This window comes from Acanthochromis polyacanthus, chromosome 19 (genome assembly GCF_021347895.1).
Source record: "Acanthochromis polyacanthus isolate Apoly-LR-REF ecotype Palm Island chromosome 19, KAUST_Apoly_ChrSc, whole genome shotgun sequence".
NCBI classification, from domain to species: Eukaryota; Metazoa; Chordata; class Actinopteri; family Pomacentridae; genus Acanthochromis; species Acanthochromis polyacanthus.
Window position 1 is genome coordinate 13,912,006 of NC_067131.1, and position 18,547 is coordinate 13,930,552.

An 18,547-nucleotide genomic window follows, 5' to 3' on the forward strand; every position below is an offset into this window, starting at 1 on the left:
TCCACCCAAAGGTGCAAGGCCTTGGTGTTCCACTTGACTTTTTATACCCTCAGGAATGATGAGTCTGGCTGTAGGAGTGTCTGAAAGAGGTGTTGGGATCAGTGGAACAGGCGCTCAGCGGGATGTAAAAGGGGGCATGGACTTGACTCTGACATATGGATAAGAGTGACACTAACGGATATTTGATCCTATAGAAACTTTAGCAGTCTGACCAAAAGAGCAAGAAGATGGCTCCAGACACGACTGAAAGAAACATTCAGGAACTTTCCTTGTGTCAGTGTTGTCAGCATGAGTGCTACAGGAGGAAGCAGAACTGCATAAACACAGACAAACTAGACAAGAAGATTAATGACCTGGACCACCACAGTCCATCTATTTTTCAATCCTATACATGCATGTGTATGAGCGTGTGTGAAAAGACTTTGTTTAAAAATAAAATAGAACGTTGTAATTAATGATTCCTTTGAGCGCAGTGTCTGTTGAAATTAGTCCTCAGCTTGAAAACCAGCAAAGATTAATTATAAATCACCTTTGATAGTGCCAGAAGGCAGAAATACAGATGGTTGGGCAAAGAAATGCCTCCAATTCCACAGATTCAAAGTGAAAGCATGTGTGCAAAAGTGGGGATTATGGTGTATTACATTTCTATATTTTTGTCATTACCAGCATTTACATCTATTATGTGGGGTGGCTTGTACTGCTAAGAGCAACCTTAATGGAATAAATCTGATCTTGTGCATCATCTTAAGTCAAACAAATGGCTTGTTAGGCTACTTTTTGCATATTTAAGTTGTCTTCATCACTTTAATAATCAGATATACAAACAAGGAGGCAATGTGTCTTATTCAGTCTTTTATTATTTATTTAAATTTCTGCAAATTTAACATATTACATACACTTGTAACAAACCAGCGCACCATATAGATACAACAACAATGGAAAAATAAAAATACAAAGAAATGTATCAGTATAAACCTGGAGTGGTCCAGTGGTTTTAAGGAAAGAGTGGACAGTTGAAGATGAATCCTGACCGATTCCCTACCTGACTGCACTTTGTTCAAAACCATTTACTGTATGTTTGCCTCAGTTATACTGTATATAAGGAACATACATAAAGAAATATATATTATATGTTTAAATTCTAATGCCGTATGCATAGGATTTAGTGCAAATCTACGCTACGTTCGTACAAGTTCCAGTTATATGAATGACAAATGTTAAATGACTGTGTTGTTGTGTCCTGTCATTTTGTGTTTAAAGCTGCCATATTGGTAGCTACTGACTATAAGATATGATTTTAAATTGCTAATACGATTTATTCCTCCTTCTTGGTGAGCAGACAGTGAGACTGTGTCCCCACCCAGAAACCTGGCAACAATTTCTCCTTGAAGGAGCTCTTAATCTGCTGCAACAGTTTCACCTCCTTACCTGCTGTGCCCTCCTCTCCCTCTTTCACCTCCACAGAATAGAAATTAAGGACACCAGCAGGTTGGTCGAGATAAACACCTATTATTGAGGACTTGTTATTCTCCATGATCTCAGTGGAGCGGCCGTTGTGCCAGGCATGATAAGTGGATCCGCTCCGTCCGAGACCCCAGGACTCCTCGTTCTCTCCCAGGCCACAGGATCCATGGCTGTTCCTCCTTCCAGCTCGCTCGAAGGCGACTCCGACCACGACCCATCCAGAAAACTCCACCTCCCAGTAGCCTCGGAAGCCCAGGATGCCTTCTTTGCAAAGAACCTTTTGGAACGTGGATGGCAATGTCAACGTAATTCAGAGGTAATCTAGCAGAACCTGTGCTTTACTGTGGCAGCCACTGAAAAGAATTTGAAGCGGCTTTGCTTTCTCCTGGCAGTAATAAAAAAAACAGTCAGTTCAGGTTTTAAATAAGCTCAGGGCACCACTGCGACATAAACCTGTTTACTGTCACATCAGAGTCCACCTACTGTCTCATGCAGATGAGTTCATGCCACTTTTTACATCCTTTTCAACATGGTAGTTAAGGAGGAAATACATATTTGAATGATAATCTGATTGCATCATCACATGCAGTACCTGTGGAGAATACTCATATCTCTCTGGTCTGTCCAAGACAGGACAAGTAACATCATCAGTCATACGGGCCACTTTAGCACCACCATCTGTGATCCATAGCATCTTATTGGCTGTCTTGTCATCAAAAGACAAAGTAATCCAGTCTGAAAGAATATGAATAAGCTGTTATTTAACACAACATCCTGTTTGGACTAAAACATATTAACAACAAAAGAAAAAACATCTTCTTACGTTTGATGAGATCAGCTCTGCATTTGGGTTCAGGGAGGTTTGGCTCATACTCTGGGATCTTCTCTAAGGAGTAACAGCACAGTAAAATGTCAGAAGATGTTGACAAGGTGTGAAGAGAAACTTAAAAATACTATTATCAAGCCTGGGATAGTGTTACTGCCTTACTTGTGGGTGCGTTTCCACCTTTGATTTTCTTACCTGAAAGCAACAAACATCATTATTATTCCCCCTATATTAAGATCAACGTTCTTGACTGTCACATGCGCTCTACGGGTGTCCGGTGTGTCTCGACAGTTCATGAAGGGAGCCTCTGCAAAACGGTGTATACTTAGAAAACTATCTGCCTCTGTCAGATCATCACATCAGCAACCGCATACTTTCTGGGCCCAGTGGTTGATTCATGCCTGGCAGTTGGAAATACCAAGACACCTCACATGCTATGGGGTTGGCTTCAGTCACACCAGAGCGCTGCATGGAGCTCAGAGCAGATTATCAGATGAGAAGCGCAAAATTATCTGTTCAGGCATATCAGATAAGCGGGAGGTTGTAGACCCAGCGCCGGCTCATTAAGAACAAGCAGGAAACTTCAGGAGAGTCGTCCAAGAAAGCTGCATTTGAAAAGTGGTTTCAAATCACAAGTAGCTGTATTAAAGTAGCGTGAATGCGAATGGAATGACTTGCAACACATGCAGCTTGGGAAACCCTAAACTAATAAAGCAGATGTCTATCATTAGAAAGCGAGGCTTACAGCGAGCCACACAGAAAATAATTAAAAGCCTTACAGCAATTAGATTTGTAATTATGTTAGGCAACAGGCATCAGCATAGTTTCATAACTTTCCTTGAAGTAATAACTGATTAATACCACTTACATTACAGGCTTAGCCCTAATGCCAATCCCGCAACTAATGCTTTGCTATCATGTGTCAGCATGCAGTCGCCGGTTTAAAGGACGGGGATCAAGAGGAGGAGACAGTTAATCCTCACAGCATTAAGATGTCAGCATTGACAAACAAAAGTAATATGATTTATTTATACCAACATTACCTCCTGTTTCATTCACATATTAAAAATCCATCAGGCAAACTGAAAATGTTGCAAAATGCACACACTTCAAGGAAAAAATTAAAAACTCAAGTTCAAGAGTAAAGGTTTTGTGTGGTGTCATCAGTGTTGGAAGTTCAAGGTGAAGCTGCACCCAGGCGGTACATAAAAATCTGCTTGTCATCATTATTCACATTTTTCAAACTTAACACTTATTTTTACGCCACTCAGTATGTATGTCACGTCTAAATGAGTTGATATTTATCTCTCTGCTGACTGGAGGCTGAAAGAGGCTATGTGGGGAATGTTAAGCCACCTGTCTGGATATAGCACAAGCTGGTGAAAATAACTGCATTGTCTGGCCTCATTACAACCGGACACCATCCAAAACATTTATGCTTAAAATCAGCTTCAGCCTCGTTGTGACAACTTGTAAGTTGGGATTGGATTTGGCAGAATTTTTTTCGACTGTAAGAGATCGAGTCCTTGCTTGCTCTGTTTTGAAGCTCTTAATATCAAATTTAGGTGTGTAAAAAGAATATTTTTCAATTCTACAATTTCATTTAGCCGATGCTTTTATCCAAAGCGAATTACATCTGAGAGTGGATACAACCTGGATAAAAACAAGTTCAAGTGTGAAAACAGGACCTTGGTGCCTACAGGTAGTGCAGAAGTAATAGGAGAATTACTAAAATTTCTTTGTTTTGTCTGGTAAAGTTGCTTCAATCCTGTTTAAAAAGGTTCAAATGACTTTATCTCTGCTCATCCTTCAACCTTGTCGTGATAATACTGTGTTCAGTAGAGGCTGATGCTTACAACTCCTGCTGCATGTCGCCCATTTCCCACACCAGCATTATACTCTACATACAGTATGTTAAATACATACAGCACAGCATGTTAAATCTTTTTTAATACAGATGATGCTGACACTTGTAGACCCCTGCACCCAGGCAGTAAAGCCATTATACGCCCCTCATAATGACAAGCGTGAAATAAATCAGTGAATTATTGCATTTTCTACACAGACATAAACTCTAGCGACCCATTCACTCCGAATCTGCCTCAGAGGATAATAAAAAGCCTCACTGCTGTAGACACAAGGAGGTTATTAAATCAGCACATTTAAAGCATCGCTGCTGTCTAAGACGCAAAACCTTAACACGTTGCAGTATTATTTAAAGGTTTAGATATTCTAAAAGCGGTAGATGTCACCAGATTTGTAGAAAAAATGCCATTTTTCAGGGGCAAACTGTGGAAAAAAAAAAAGAGACTGAGATTGCGTGAAGTGCAGAAAATGAAGTTCACCTTTGTCGGTCTTCAGGGTGTCAGAGATGATTCTGGTGGTGGTGGGCATCTTGATCTCGGCTTGAGGTTGGACTAGCTGTTTCAGCTGCAGCGGTGAGTCTGTTTGGGCCTGATGTCACTCGTCTCTCTGAGTAGGATGAGTCGCTGTCGGCTGGACTGTGTGACAGCTTAATGCAGCTCTTATATACCTTTAATGAAAGACAGAGGTGACGGAATTACAGCGGGTGGCGTGGACGCGAGCGTGAGAGAACACTTGCCAATAGAAAAGAAGGCGAGGCAAGGGGTTTGTAATCGGAGCCGTGTATGTATGTTTTACTTTAAAAAGGTCAGAAAGATGCTGCAATGTTTGTAAGACACCCCCTGTTACCAAGTAAACCCCTACCAGCTCTCTCTACATCCCTGACACTGATCTCTTCACATTGCACAGTGACAGCACTGATGTTGGATGGGATGCTTGGCTTATGCAAAACACACACACACACGCACATGTGTGTGTCTTGCTATCATTGTGGGACATACCGTTGACTCCCATTCATATCTAAACCCTAAACCTTACCCTAACCCTAACCTTAACCAAACCCTAACCCTAACCTTAACACAGACCAAAACAATGGCTAACCCTAAAGAAACGTTTTTGCACTTTTACTTTTTCAGTAACAACAACATGACCAAGAAAACACTGTTTAAACTTGTGGGGACCGAAATGAGGTCCCCACAAGTGACATAGTTTTCGGTTTTCCTACAGTTGTGGGGACATTAGCAAAAGCTAACACACACACACACACACACACACACACACACACACACACACACACACACACACACACACACACACACACACACACACACACACATTCTGAGTATGTAGCTGCATAGATGTAAATCTGCACTAAACCATTCGTGGTGTTAGACTTCAAGCAGAGTCCAAATACAACAAATTGAGGAAGAATTATTATGTAACTTTGCTTGAAAGTGTAAAAATAAACTGACCAGCCACTTTCTTAGGGACACATGTGACATCTAAAGCAGTCTGGGACACCAGCTCTGATCTAAACTCTGTTATGACCTTTCTGCGTTTTCATTTTTGTTCACGATTAAACGATAATAAAATTAATGACATTTTGTCCACCCTAGTATACCTGAGAGGTACCACTTTTACATGTAATGTAGTCCAACACACTGACACCCACTGTGACCTACATATAAACCATAAAGCTGAAAATTACCTTTTTGATGTTTTTAAATTTTGATTCTTTGTACATGTACAATTGAAGTCTGAGCAGCTGTATCAGATTGCTTCAGATTTTGCAGGTGTACCTAAAAAAGTGGCCATTCAGTGCATATATGGCATAGACTACATTAGAGATTGATGTGCTGTAACAATAATAATTACTATTATTATTATTGTTATTATTATTCCTATTGGTGCTCTTGTTGCAACATTTCTAGTTTCTACATTATCTATTTCTCCTGAGTATAGTAGTATGTTAACCTACTTTTTTTTCAATTTTGGTTTTCTTTTTAAAATTTTATCCTTGTTGTCAAGCTGTAAGTGATACAACTGTATGAATCTTTTAAGATTAAATTAGATTTTGTCTGGTATAACTTAACCATAGAAATATTGTATCTTTGTTGAATAGAGTATTTATTGAGTATGTATCACCTCGATTTGCAGCTAAAAAAATAAAACATCCATAAAAATACATATATACACACATCTATATGTACACATGTATGTATGTACCGTATTTTCCGCACCATAAGGCGCATCGGATTGTAAGGCGCAGTCTTGATTACGGGGTTTATTTCTGTACTTAAGCCATATATAAGGTGCACCGTATTATCGGGCGCGTGCTAAAACAAGGAAACGGAAGCAAAGCAGTAATTTTGGTTGAACTTTATTCTACTACATATTTAAAAATACACACATTATTTTTTGATCAATCTTTTGTCACAAATCCATCAAAGTCCTCATCTTCTGTATCTGAATTGAACAGCTGGGCAATTTCGACATCAAACATGCCGGGTTCACTCTCGTCATTGTCGGAGTCAGTCTCGTTGCCGGGTGGCTGTTCAGCAATGATGCCGGCTTTCGCGAAAACTCGGACAATAGTCAGTACTGTACGTAGCTTTATGTAATGTTCTCTAATAGGTTTATCGCTGCCAGCATGTGTAGTGTACGTATTACGTCCCTATGTCGGCGGGAAATGGTCCGACAATCAGATTTTGGAACTCAGTGCACACATAAGACGCACTGGGTTAAAAGGCACACCATTGATTTTTGAGAAAATTAAAGGCTTTTAAGTGCACCTTATAGTGCGGAAAATACGGTATATAGCACAGTTTGACCGATATACTGCGACTGTGAGTCATTTGACCGGAGTTTCCTCGGTTCGTCATACCAGACTTTACTACACTCTTGCCCTGCATTATCACATCGGCCATTTACCATCGCAGGTGCCTTAATGCACATGGACTGGGTTAAAAGAAAAAGCATGTCGCTGGTCGTAAACCCTTTCTTGTTATCACCTCTCCTCGTGGGGTGCATGTCTGAGGTGTTTACTGTTTCCGGCACGCTGCCAAATCTCATGCCAAGGCTGCCTCATCCTTCTTGTGTTCCTGTCCGCCCAAGCAGTTGACTGACTGAAGCACTGATCACATCGCAGCCAACATACTAAACGGTACATACCAGCCACTGCAGTGTCAAAACTGTTCCTGAGTGTCCAGAGGGAATCTTTGAAAATGAAGTAGGGAGAGTGATGTGGATACTGGGTTTACATGTGCATGTGAACTCATCCAGTTCTATCATAAGACAATAATAAACCAGAGGCATCAGGCTTTTGAAGCAGTAGTAACAGACAAGCAATCTCTGCCATATGACTTCAGTTTTAACCGTTCAGAGATTTTATAGGTCAAATATCTTGCATTCAGTTGAAACGAGCTGGTATTATCTCTTTGTTTTATTTGCTTTATGGGAAAAATAAAAACTCTAATAAATGTATGATCAGTAGGCTTAAAACACAATGTTAAGAATTCCAAATCCACCACAAAATTAAAGTACATAACAGAAATGTTCCAACTACTTTACAGAGATTTTATCTTTGCCTTGAATTATTCCTGTTATTAAGCAAATGATACTGATGAACTTCACTCCAAATAAAAGCCACTGAACCTGGTGACTCATCTCCATCACCATGTGTAAACGATCACTCCATTCACTTTTATGTAGTCCCTCTGCTCAGATCAGGATGGCCTGATTCCTGTGGCATTGATTTCCAAGATGTGTGTTTGATTACAAAGAGACGACAGGATAATGGCAAAAACAACTTCAGATCTGCTCAGATAAACATGGGTCAGGGGGTCATGTGGTGGCGCTGACATGCATGTCCTGGTTCGGCCGTCTGTGTAACATGCCCACTAGTGAGCGCTTTATCTCTACATACCTGACCAGAATTTCTCTTAGGGAGCCTTAGCCCCCCCAAAAAAACCTTTAATACCCCCTTTCCTAAGAGTATATAAGGAAACCGTTTGCATCATTGGAGCAATACGCCACAGACAGACGGCGACATTCAGGAAACCTCAACAGGACAGGAACCGATAAAGATGCCAACCAGTACAAGAATCATGCCAGCAGCCGGTAGACTTGGTGAGTGAACTCTCCCTTTTTGGTCCTCCATAGATAATGCTTGATAAGGATGAAAGCTTGAAGTGGTTTTCAGTTTCTCATGCTTAAGAACTGAAACAATCGCTAAGTACAGAAGAAATGGTTTTGCTTTGTATTCACAAGGAAAAAATCCAAACCAGTGGCTTCTCCTACAGGTGAGTTTTTAAAGCAAATAACGGAAAATGTATCACTTTCATGCACTCTTTGAACACTTCGCACCAGGTTTATGTCTTCTTGCTATTATCATTTTATCACTGTCACTTTCTCTGTTATAATGACCCTTTTTTTCATTTCCCAGAAAACATCCCACACTATGAGCCAAACATGCCTGAGCCCACATGCAGAGCCGATCTTCTAAAACGTCAGAACAATCATTTAAATTCACTTGTATTATTATGACAAATGCTTTTCCCAGCTCTCTCAATATGTAGTTTTTCTCTTCTCTCACACCGCAGACTGGATCAACCTTTCTCTGGACACACAGATCAACAAATCATCAAACATTAACTTACTTGGCAAACTCTTATGTTCAACGAATTACTTTGTAGTTTTGTTAATGGGAAAACATTTCTTGATTAGGCACATGAAAAGCAGGAATTTAGTTTTCTTACTGGCATGCTGACTCTGGGGTCTGCTGGCCTCCAAAAAACAGGCGATTCGCTGCGAATTGTGGTGTCTCTTCTTCTTCGTCGTCTCCTCCTTCTTCTTCTTCCAGGTATCCGGTGAGTTTCCTCAAAAGGTTGGTTGTTTAGGTGCTTTCAAGCGTTAGATCTCCAAAGACTACAGCTTTCCAGCGATCAGGTCGTTTTGCAGAAGTCCACAAAGTCCAAGAGCAAAAAGAGACAGAATTAATGCCTGTGGGTCTTTTATAGGCAATCGGTTTCTGATTCCATGATGTTCAAATAATACGTGCAGAAATGTTGCTCTGGAGTTGAATAGATTATCTATACTATACTGATCATTTATTTGTTCTGTAGCTGAGTTGACCGATAAAGTCAGCGGTTACCTTCTGGTCTTTTTCTCTTTCTGAAGCTAACGTATGGGCTTGAAATATCTAACCCACCTTTGAAAACACAAACTAAAAACAACCCAACCTTGTGTTTTCTCACATTGCTGGGGAAAAAAGTGTCTCCAAAAGTCTTGTAACTACTAGCGACCAGTTAGGCTCGAAAATTCTTGTCGCCTGCAAAGGAGTCACCATCTTGAACTTTTGACAAACGTAAATCACACAAAGATGTTGGTGACGTTTACTCACAAATTATGATGCAGTGGACAATGTTAACTCATAAGTATATACTCACAGAAAGTTAAAACATCATTATTGCTAAGGAAAACTTATAAATGTATTAGTTAACTAACTAAATCTTGATTTTGATTAAAACAGCAATAATGTTTAGGAATTAGTCCTTCTGTTTGGGTTCACATGGAGTTTTCAAACTAATTTCATTAAGTTTCTACAATTGAAATTTTGTTTAAAATGGTTTAATGCAGAAATTTGAGTTTAAATTGCACAAAATACTGAATTGGTGGAATTACCTAAATGACTGTGCCAATCCAACCCATTAAAATGTCATCAAAATGTTCAAGTGTTATAAATAATGAAGTGTGACCTGTCCTGTGGGACAAAATATGTGATGACACAGTCTCTGTAATACCCCAAGCATCTTTTTCTGAATTATGTTCTGTCTAACAAATTTTTCATATCATCATATATTGGACAACATATACAGTGATACTGATTTATCCATGAGATATCCATGCTATCGGGCATACAGTGGTCGGGATTTAATGCAAAGTGACAATTTGAGGTTTTAGGAGTAGTTATGTGCTGTAGCTACTTAAACAAATGAAGTTGGCTGGCAATCAGTTGTTGCAGAAATGTCTTTCCCAGCTTTCACAGAATTAAACTGAGTGAATAAACTGTGCCACTTTACAGTTTATTGCTCAGTCTGTCTGTGGTCAAAGATGTTTGAGATATTTAGGAGGTTACTCTGGTGCTACGACTTCACGCCAAAACATAAACCTGTTGTGTTGTTGCTGCTGCGATTTGAACGAACCACCACTGGGTGTCATTCTAGTCATTTGTAATCTTTGGTTTTGTCTCACCTCTTCACCCCATTCTGGAGTATCTTTGGTTGTTTACAAAGTTTAGCAGAGTTGTTGGTTGTTTTTCCATTTGCGGTCTGCAGAGACAAAAAAGGAGAAGTGTGTAAATTATGTCAAGAGGCTGAGTTTCTTGATAGAATAATAGAGAATGGGCCCTGAGTAGTGTATGCACTATGTACTGTTTTGGGTAGAATAAACCTTTAAAACCGTAACTTGTTTAGTAGGAAAAGCGATTTTGGTGGCATAAACCCTTTATACAGTAATAGTTAGACATAAAGTAGTATTCTGGGTGAAATAAACCTTTAAAACTATAACACTTACGTTAGAAAGTACCATTTGAGTGGAACTTTTTCTTAAAGCTATGAACATTTGGATACAAAGTAGCATTTTGGGTAGAATGAATCTTTAAAGCTGTACATGCTTGGAGAAGAGTGGAATAAACCTTAGAAAACATAAGCACGCAGAACGAAAGTAGCATTTTGGTTAGAGCAAACCTTAAAAACTGTAAACATTGGACAGACAGTATTATTTTGGGTGGACTAAACCTGGTGCTTGGACAAAAAGTACTATTTTGGGTGTAATGAACCTTTAAAAACTATGAGTTTTTGAACAGAAGTAGTATTTTGGGTGGAATAAAACTTTAAAAACTATAGGAACTTTGACTTGAAGTAGTATCTTGGGAGAAACAAATCTTTAAAAGTGTAAGTAGCTGGATAGAAAGTAGCTTTTTGGCTGTAAAAAAGAAACTCTAAGCATTTGTTAATATTTTGAGTAGAATAAACATTATGGACTACAGAGTGGTCTGGCTAATCGAGACGAAATAAACCTTTACAACCAGTAAAATCATTCTCCCTTTTCCTTTGGCCCAGCTGTTTGTTGCTTCTTTGTGGCTGAAGTTTGATGTTACAGGTATTTAAAGTGATCCTTCATACACAGGTTGGCCTTTTATACTGCCTTTGTAGCGATTGCCTTTTGTTGTACTTTAGATCTGATGTGTTGGCAAAGCCTTCCCACCTTTTCAAGTGATCCTCTGTTTAAGAGCCACCTTACCATTGGTGCTGAGTGGGGTGTGATATAAAAAAAACAACTATTTTTGTAAGCAGCACGGTGAACCCAGCTGAACCTGTTCTTCTTTTGTAGGTGTACTTGCTGCTGTTTTGTTTTGTGTTGCATTGTGTTTTTCTTTGTGAAACCAGCTGGGTTGTTTGTGATGTTTTTCTTTGCTTTCCTGTCCTCTTGCCTTTTTACCCTCACCCCGACTGGTCAAAGCAGGCGGCTGCCCTCCCTGAGCCTGGTTCTATGAATCTCCTTGATTTAATGATACTATAGGACCTTTTCCTGAATATTTGAATTTAAAAGCATCCGAATCGTAACGTTATTGTCGGCAAAAGTTGTAATTTATATATTTTTATGAAGTTTCAATCCTTAAAATTGGAATTACTCTTTACCTTAAAAAAATTAAAATGTTGTGTATTACCATCAGTGTTTGTACTTTGGAAAGCTCCTACTTTGAATGTGTTTTATGAATAATGACATGTAATTTTACCTCTTTTTCAGTGAAGCAGGCTGCCATTTTATGTGAAGCACAGACACCCCTGGTGAAATCCCAACACCGACTGCATGTGAGTAAAGCACACTGGGACACGACTGTAGTTTGCACCATTTTGTTAGCTGTGAGGATTGCTGTGACACCTGAGGTGAGTCAGCAGTGGCACCCCTGGGCTCTCTCCAGTTCAGTCTCCACAAGTGGCCTCGGCTCACTTCCCCTCATTCTGTCTGAGTCATGTTAGGTTGACTGTTTGGGATGTTCGAGAAAATACCTGTGGTTTAAGATTTTGTATTGGAGCCTTTTGAGCAATTGTATTTTCCCCTCACCGGTTTACAGTCGTTTTTGTAATTATTTTTTCTGCCCAATCAGTTCCAGCGACTGCACATTCGAACTATTTTAATTAAGTATTGTGTTGTTGTGCACACATCTGTCTTGTCAGTAAAGAGTCTGTGGGCCTTGTTAACAATTTTTCACACAATAGTGAAGGCTCCTATAATGTTGTTGCAACTCTTATTCTCATCTTTCTCTGACACATTAAAATTTTAGTACAGGCCATAAATAGTCAACAGATTATTTTTTCTCATCTTCTGGCAATAGTTATTGGAAAACAAATTGCATCAAACTTACTTATATACACACGTGGACAAAATTGTTGGTACCCCTCAGTTAAAGAAGGAAAAACCCACAATTCTCACTGAAATCACTTGAAACTCACAAAAGTAACAATAAATAAAAATTTATTGAAAATTAAATAATCAAAAACAGCCATCACTTTTGAATTGTTGATTAACATAATTATTTTAAAAAACAAACTAATGAAACAGGCCTGGACAAAAATGATGGTACCTCTATAAAAGATTGAAAACTATTTGACCAGAGTGACATGATTAACTCAGGTGTGTCATTTAATTGACATCACAGGTGTTTCCAAACTCATAATCAGTCAGTCTGCCTATTTAAAGGGAGACAAGTAGTCACCCTGCTGTTTGGTGAAAAGGTGTGTACCACACTGAACATGGACAACAGAAAGCGAAGGAGAGAATTGTCCCAGGACATCGGGAAAAAATGATAGACAAACATCTTAAAGGTAAAGGCTATAAGACCATCTCTAAACAGCTTGAAGTTCCTGTGACAACAGTGGCTCATATTATTCAGAAGTTCAAGACCCACGGGACAGTAGCCAACCTCCCTGGACGTGGCCGCAAGAGGAAAATTGATGACAAATTGAAGAGACGGATCGTTGGAATTGTATCCAAAGAGCCCAGAGCAACCTCCAAAGAAATTAAAGGTGAACTCCAAGGCCAAGGTACATCAGTGTCAGATCGCACCATTCGTCGTTGTTTGAGCCAAAGTGGACTTCATGGGAGACGACCAAGGAGGACACCACTGCTGAAAAAAACTCATAAAAAAGCCAGACTGGAATTTGCAAAAATGCATGTTGACAAGCCACAAAGCTTCTGGGAGAATGTCCTTTGGACAGATGAGACCAAACTGGAGCTTTTTGGTAAGGCACATCAACTCTATGTTCATAGACTCAAAAACCAAGCATACGAAGAAAAGAACACTGTCCCTACGGTGAAACATGGAGGAGGCTCAGTAATGTTTTGGGGCTGCTTTGCTGCATCTGGCACAGGGTGTCTTGAAAGTGTGCAAGGTACGATGAAATCTGAAGACTATCAAGGCATTCTGGAGAGAAATGTGCTGCCTAGTGTCAGAAAGCTTGGTCTCAGTCGCAGGTCATGGGTCTTCCAACAGGACAACGATCCAAAACACACAGCCAAAAACACCCAAGAATGGCTGAGAGAAAAGCGTTGGACTATTCTAAAGTGGCCTTCTATGAGCCCAGATCTGAATCCCATTGAACATATGTGGAAGGAGCTGAAACATGCCATTTGGAGAAGACACCCATCAAACCTGAGACAACTGGAGCTGTTTGCTCATGAGGAGTGGGCCAAAATACCTGTTGACAGCTGCAGAACGCTCATTGACAAATACAGAAATCGTTTAATTGCAGTGATTGCCTCAAAAGGTTGTGCAACAAAATATTAAGTTATGGGTACCATCATTTTTGTCCAGCCCTATTTCATTAGTTTGTTTTTTTAAATAATTATGTTAATCAACAATTCAAAAGTGATGGCTGATTTTGATTATTTAATTTTCACTAAATTTTTATTTATTGTTACTTTTGTGAGTTTCAAGTGATTTCAGTGAGAATTGTGGGTTTTTCCTTCTTTAACTGAGGGGTACCAACAATTTTGTCCACGTGTGTAAGTGCTTCACAGTATCCCTTGTGCCTTGACATAAATGGAGCCTTTCATTGCTGTACTAAACTATGTATTATGCTAGAAAAGAATTTTTTGCTTCACCTGGATTTAAAAAAGAAAAAAAGGGGGGAAAAAAAAGACAAACGCATCCAACTCAGCATAACTGTTCAAAGTAAAGTAAAATTCTTTCAAGGTGAATAGAATGAAATCTCCTCATACGTCCACAAGATGGAGTCATGGTGTCATACATTAATTTAGAATTCATGGCTATAAACGGTAAGAGTGCAATATTTGTTTATCATTTTGACTTGCTTTAACTTTATAGAAAAAATATCAGTCTCCTCATACACTTTAATTCTTTATATTTTGTGAATAAGCGCAACATTGATTAGTTACTTTTCGTCCTTACACAAGTCTGAAACCTGGAACAACTTAATTGTAGGACTAAAAAAAACTCCTGCTTTATATTATTACACATTTTCGTATATATTCCAGATAACTAACTGCTTAATCTGTTACTGAATACAACATTTGTATCAATCATGAAGACATTTCTGGCAGAAAATCCTATAAAAAAAACCTGATAAATGTAGATTTTTTAGAATCTTCTTTGTTGATGACAGTGTGTTGATTATAGAATACTTGCGATTTAAAGATTACAACCATCATAACGCATTATTTGTAGCAAATGTGCAGACAATACAATTTGCTTAGAGCGTTTACAAGTCAAATTACCCAATGAAGAAATACAGAATGCAAACAATAGAACAAAACACTTAAAGCCAAGAATAATAATTAATATAAGATCACCATAATATACAAATCAACTTAAATTACCCTTATTGCTCAGCAGACAGTGCAATAATTGGTCAGTCTTTAGTGTAAATTACCAAGCTGTTGCAGTGTAGGGAAACACTGCTGTTGAATTTCATGTTTAAATTATACCATCTAATTGCAGAAGGAATAAATAAGATTCTGTTTCCTTTGCTGTGAAATTTATTCAGTGTGAAGCAGCAGCCAGAGAGTATCTGTTCCTCTGTAAGTCAAGAAAGATTTGAAGCTCATGACTCTCACAGACTTCAGTTATTTGTGTGTAGCTCAGAGCGGTATCCATACTGGGGTACTCATAAACCTCCCCTCAACAAATGCAATACGCGCAAGCTAAGGCAATAAAATCTGGTAAAACAAGGTCGTGATAGCAGATGTTAAAAGATTTCATTTTCTGTTGGGGAAAATGAAAAGCAAATTACAAATTATATCTGTGACTGTCTCTGAAGTTTGCTATCAGTAAAAGTCCCCCGGTATTTATAGTTGCCCCTCCGATTGAATTCCCTTATCAGATTGTTGAGTGGGTTTGTGAGCAGGCTGTAAACTTCTGAAATTTATTGCACCGTGACACAAAGTCGCCAACAACACAGTCAAAGCTCCTCCTGGAAGAGACTACAAAATGCCAGAATCATCCACAAACTTGGTGAAATATCTGTCTAAATATTTGCAGTGGCGCTCATGAATATGAATGGTTGGACTGCAGGAGTGGAGGAATATGCAACCCAGGGGAGAGGCTGTAGATAAAAGAGAGGAAATCTGAGTACTGAAACCTTTTACCTAAGATGTCTGCAGCACAGTTTACAGTGTTTAGATCAACCTTGTGGAGTATGAAAGGAAAGTATATGATAAGAAAGTGAGGAAAACTTAACAGAGCTAACGAGAGGCGGGTTCCTAATGCAGCGTGCATGCTATACCCAGACGTCCTTCTTGAATGCCAGACGCCTGAAATGCTAATTTCAGTATTTCTTCAGAAAATACTATGTCAGCTAGAATTCTTTCCGTGCTAAACAAATTTTCAGATAAGTTTAATTTCAATTTGTACTTGCAGACACTCCATTAGACTGTATCTTCACACATTCTGGACTAATCACTGAGTAATCGCATTAGATACACAGGATGCTGACTTGGGAAGAGTTATTTTCATGTTGCCAGTGTCTTCATCGCATCAATATTCCAAATGCTTTCTGGGGAGCTAAACAGCTCAAAGTGTTCTGTGAGAAACTTAATATACATGCCGCCCTCCCCTATGTGTCTGTCTTTCTTTGCACACAGTGTACTGCACATGTGCACACCCTCTCACTCACTCACTCTGCCACGCTCTAAACTGCTGGGCGGTTTTATTTCATCAAGGTTATTTTAAATAATGACTCACTCCACTTGTCATGTATGTGCTTTACTGTTCTCCACTTCTCTGCCACTATCACTGTGGGAGCAAGTGCACTTAACAATACTAGATTTTGAGTGTGCTGTAGTAGTTTTTTACAGGGCTGGTAGACAGTAACAGGTTGGCACTAGTTTGCCATTTTGGGAAATACACCCACTTTCCAAAAGCACCACTGTCATGTCTGCACTCTAAATATCAAGTTAGCGACAGCAGATCGTTCGCTTTGCAGAAAGACCGGAACCTGGCTCTGTTCAATGATCTCAGTCCTACTCTCTCTTTCTGTCGCTGTTCTTTTTTTTTCTAAAGGTATTTCAACTGCTTCGGCTACAGAGTCCGACATTCCCGCACCTTTTCACGGATTCACGCTTTGACCTCAGCAGCAGGGGACTTGTCTCCACGGTGGCTCCAGCTGATGTATGCACATTTCTGACAAATGAAGGAGGAGATGATGACTAGTAATGAAGACGTGCCTGAGACTTGAATCTTGACCATGAGATGAAAGGGTGAGGAGACAGGGTGTGTCAGGGTAACATTATAAAGAAAAATACTGTTACTGCCTGTGGCCAGCTGACCGTCTGGCCTAAATCTGCCATAAGCCTGGCGTTCGGCTGTCTCGTTTGTGCCACAAATATGACCTTTTAATCATATAAGGTTGCATTTGGGAGTCCCTAATACACACTAGTACAGATTTGAGCCATCTGAATAAAGTGTCACAAAGTAAAATAATTTTATATTTAAATAGTGTGCTTTTTAGGTTGCGTGTATTTGACAGGTGTAGCTCTCAGTCCTTCATAATTATATAGAACATGTGCAAAAGGAAAACATTTACCATTGTTTGTTTAATTTGATTTGGATTAAAATGTATTTTATACTTTTATGAAGCAAGACTTTGAGTGGAGGACTTTTATTTTGAAATCGGAGTCTTTTGCACTGTCATTAAGCATTTTTTGGGAAATAGTATTTTCCTGAGAACAACAGAGGAGAGGGTTCATACCACTCTCATGTCCCCATGATAAATACCCTTATGATAGCTACATGTTCCCCCTTTCTGTTTCCTTTTTGCTATGGGAGGAGTAACCAATAGTCTGAAAATGGCCAGTTTTAACTGAGATTGTACTACGGCTGACCTGCTTGACCCTTCCTGTAAATTAGCCATTTTATTCACAGTTTCCGCATGAAAATGTTCCACCAAAACAATACCGCCTTGCACTGTTTTACAGGGATACCACTGCTGCACTTTAAGCTTAGCACTACCTGAGGCGATTATGATTGGTTTAAAGGAATATAAAGAAGGTAGGGCATTTTTTCCCCCTTGTAGCAGAATGCTGACAAGGTGAAGTCAGACCGTTCTCCAGTGCTGAGGCACCACTGTTGAGATAGATCTGCAAGGTATGCAAAACTTTGCCTTGCTGCATGGATCACCTTAATATTGCAATTAATCAGGCAGATTTGTGTAATAAATAACATTGTTGCACCTCACTGTAATATTTAAACTTGCTGGATAGATTTGGAACATTAATCCTAAATATTTTTTTTAAATTTGCTATATAAATAACACTTGAACACTGAATACTGTCGGTGCTTATAGGCAGATTTTGTTCATTTGCAAGTGTCGAAATTTGATTTGGACTTTGCACCACTATTTAGCTTTTTTTTTTTTTTAAATGATGAGGAAACATGCATGTTTCTATGGCGCTGGTATGATGTGATTGTAAAGTTGACAAAATTTTAAGAATTGAAAAACATACATGTCTAATCTAATAATGCAGGAGTTTTAAGCATCAGTTACACGCACAGTTTAGTATTTTCACCTTTATACTGCATTCTCTGTGTCTGTGTTTTCTAATATTCCATCATAGAGCCTGTGCAACGTTTCGGCCAGCGTGTTAAGTCAAGTGCAGGAATAGAAGCCACAAATATTATTTGCACACTCTTGTTGATCCGGCTTCTAATGCGGGTGATAATTGATAGATTAGTCCAACGTCATAAAGCACTAGATGAAGTGTCAAAAACTGGATGAGTAGTTGGTCATCTTGCTGTGTTCTGTATTTCTTCCATCGACTTTATAACTCAACAGGTTTAGACAGCCCGTTAACTTCATCATACCATCACCTCGT

The 18,547-nt window shown here is 39.2% G+C and overlaps 2 long non-coding RNA genes across 2 annotated transcripts; one reads left to right on the forward strand and one right to left on the reverse strand.

The window, feature by feature from the left end:
• The first annotated feature begins 884 nt into the window (after positions 1 to 884).
• LOC127531186 (uncharacterized) lies at positions 885 to 17,250 on the forward strand. The gene is made up of 3 exons (XR_007938168.1): positions 885 to 1,780; positions 11,963 to 12,027; positions 16,737 to 17,250. It is a non-coding gene; the product is annotated as an uncharacterized LOC127531186 (long non-coding RNA).
• LOC110969566 (uncharacterized) lies at positions 2,086 to 4,855 on the reverse strand. Its single transcript, XR_007938169.1, has 3 exons — positions 4,636 to 4,855; positions 2,453 to 2,485; positions 2,086 to 2,350 (listed from the first exon to the last, which is right to left on the reverse strand). It is a non-coding gene; the product is annotated as an uncharacterized LOC110969566 (long non-coding RNA).
• Positions 17,251 to 18,547: the final 1,297 nt, after the last annotated feature.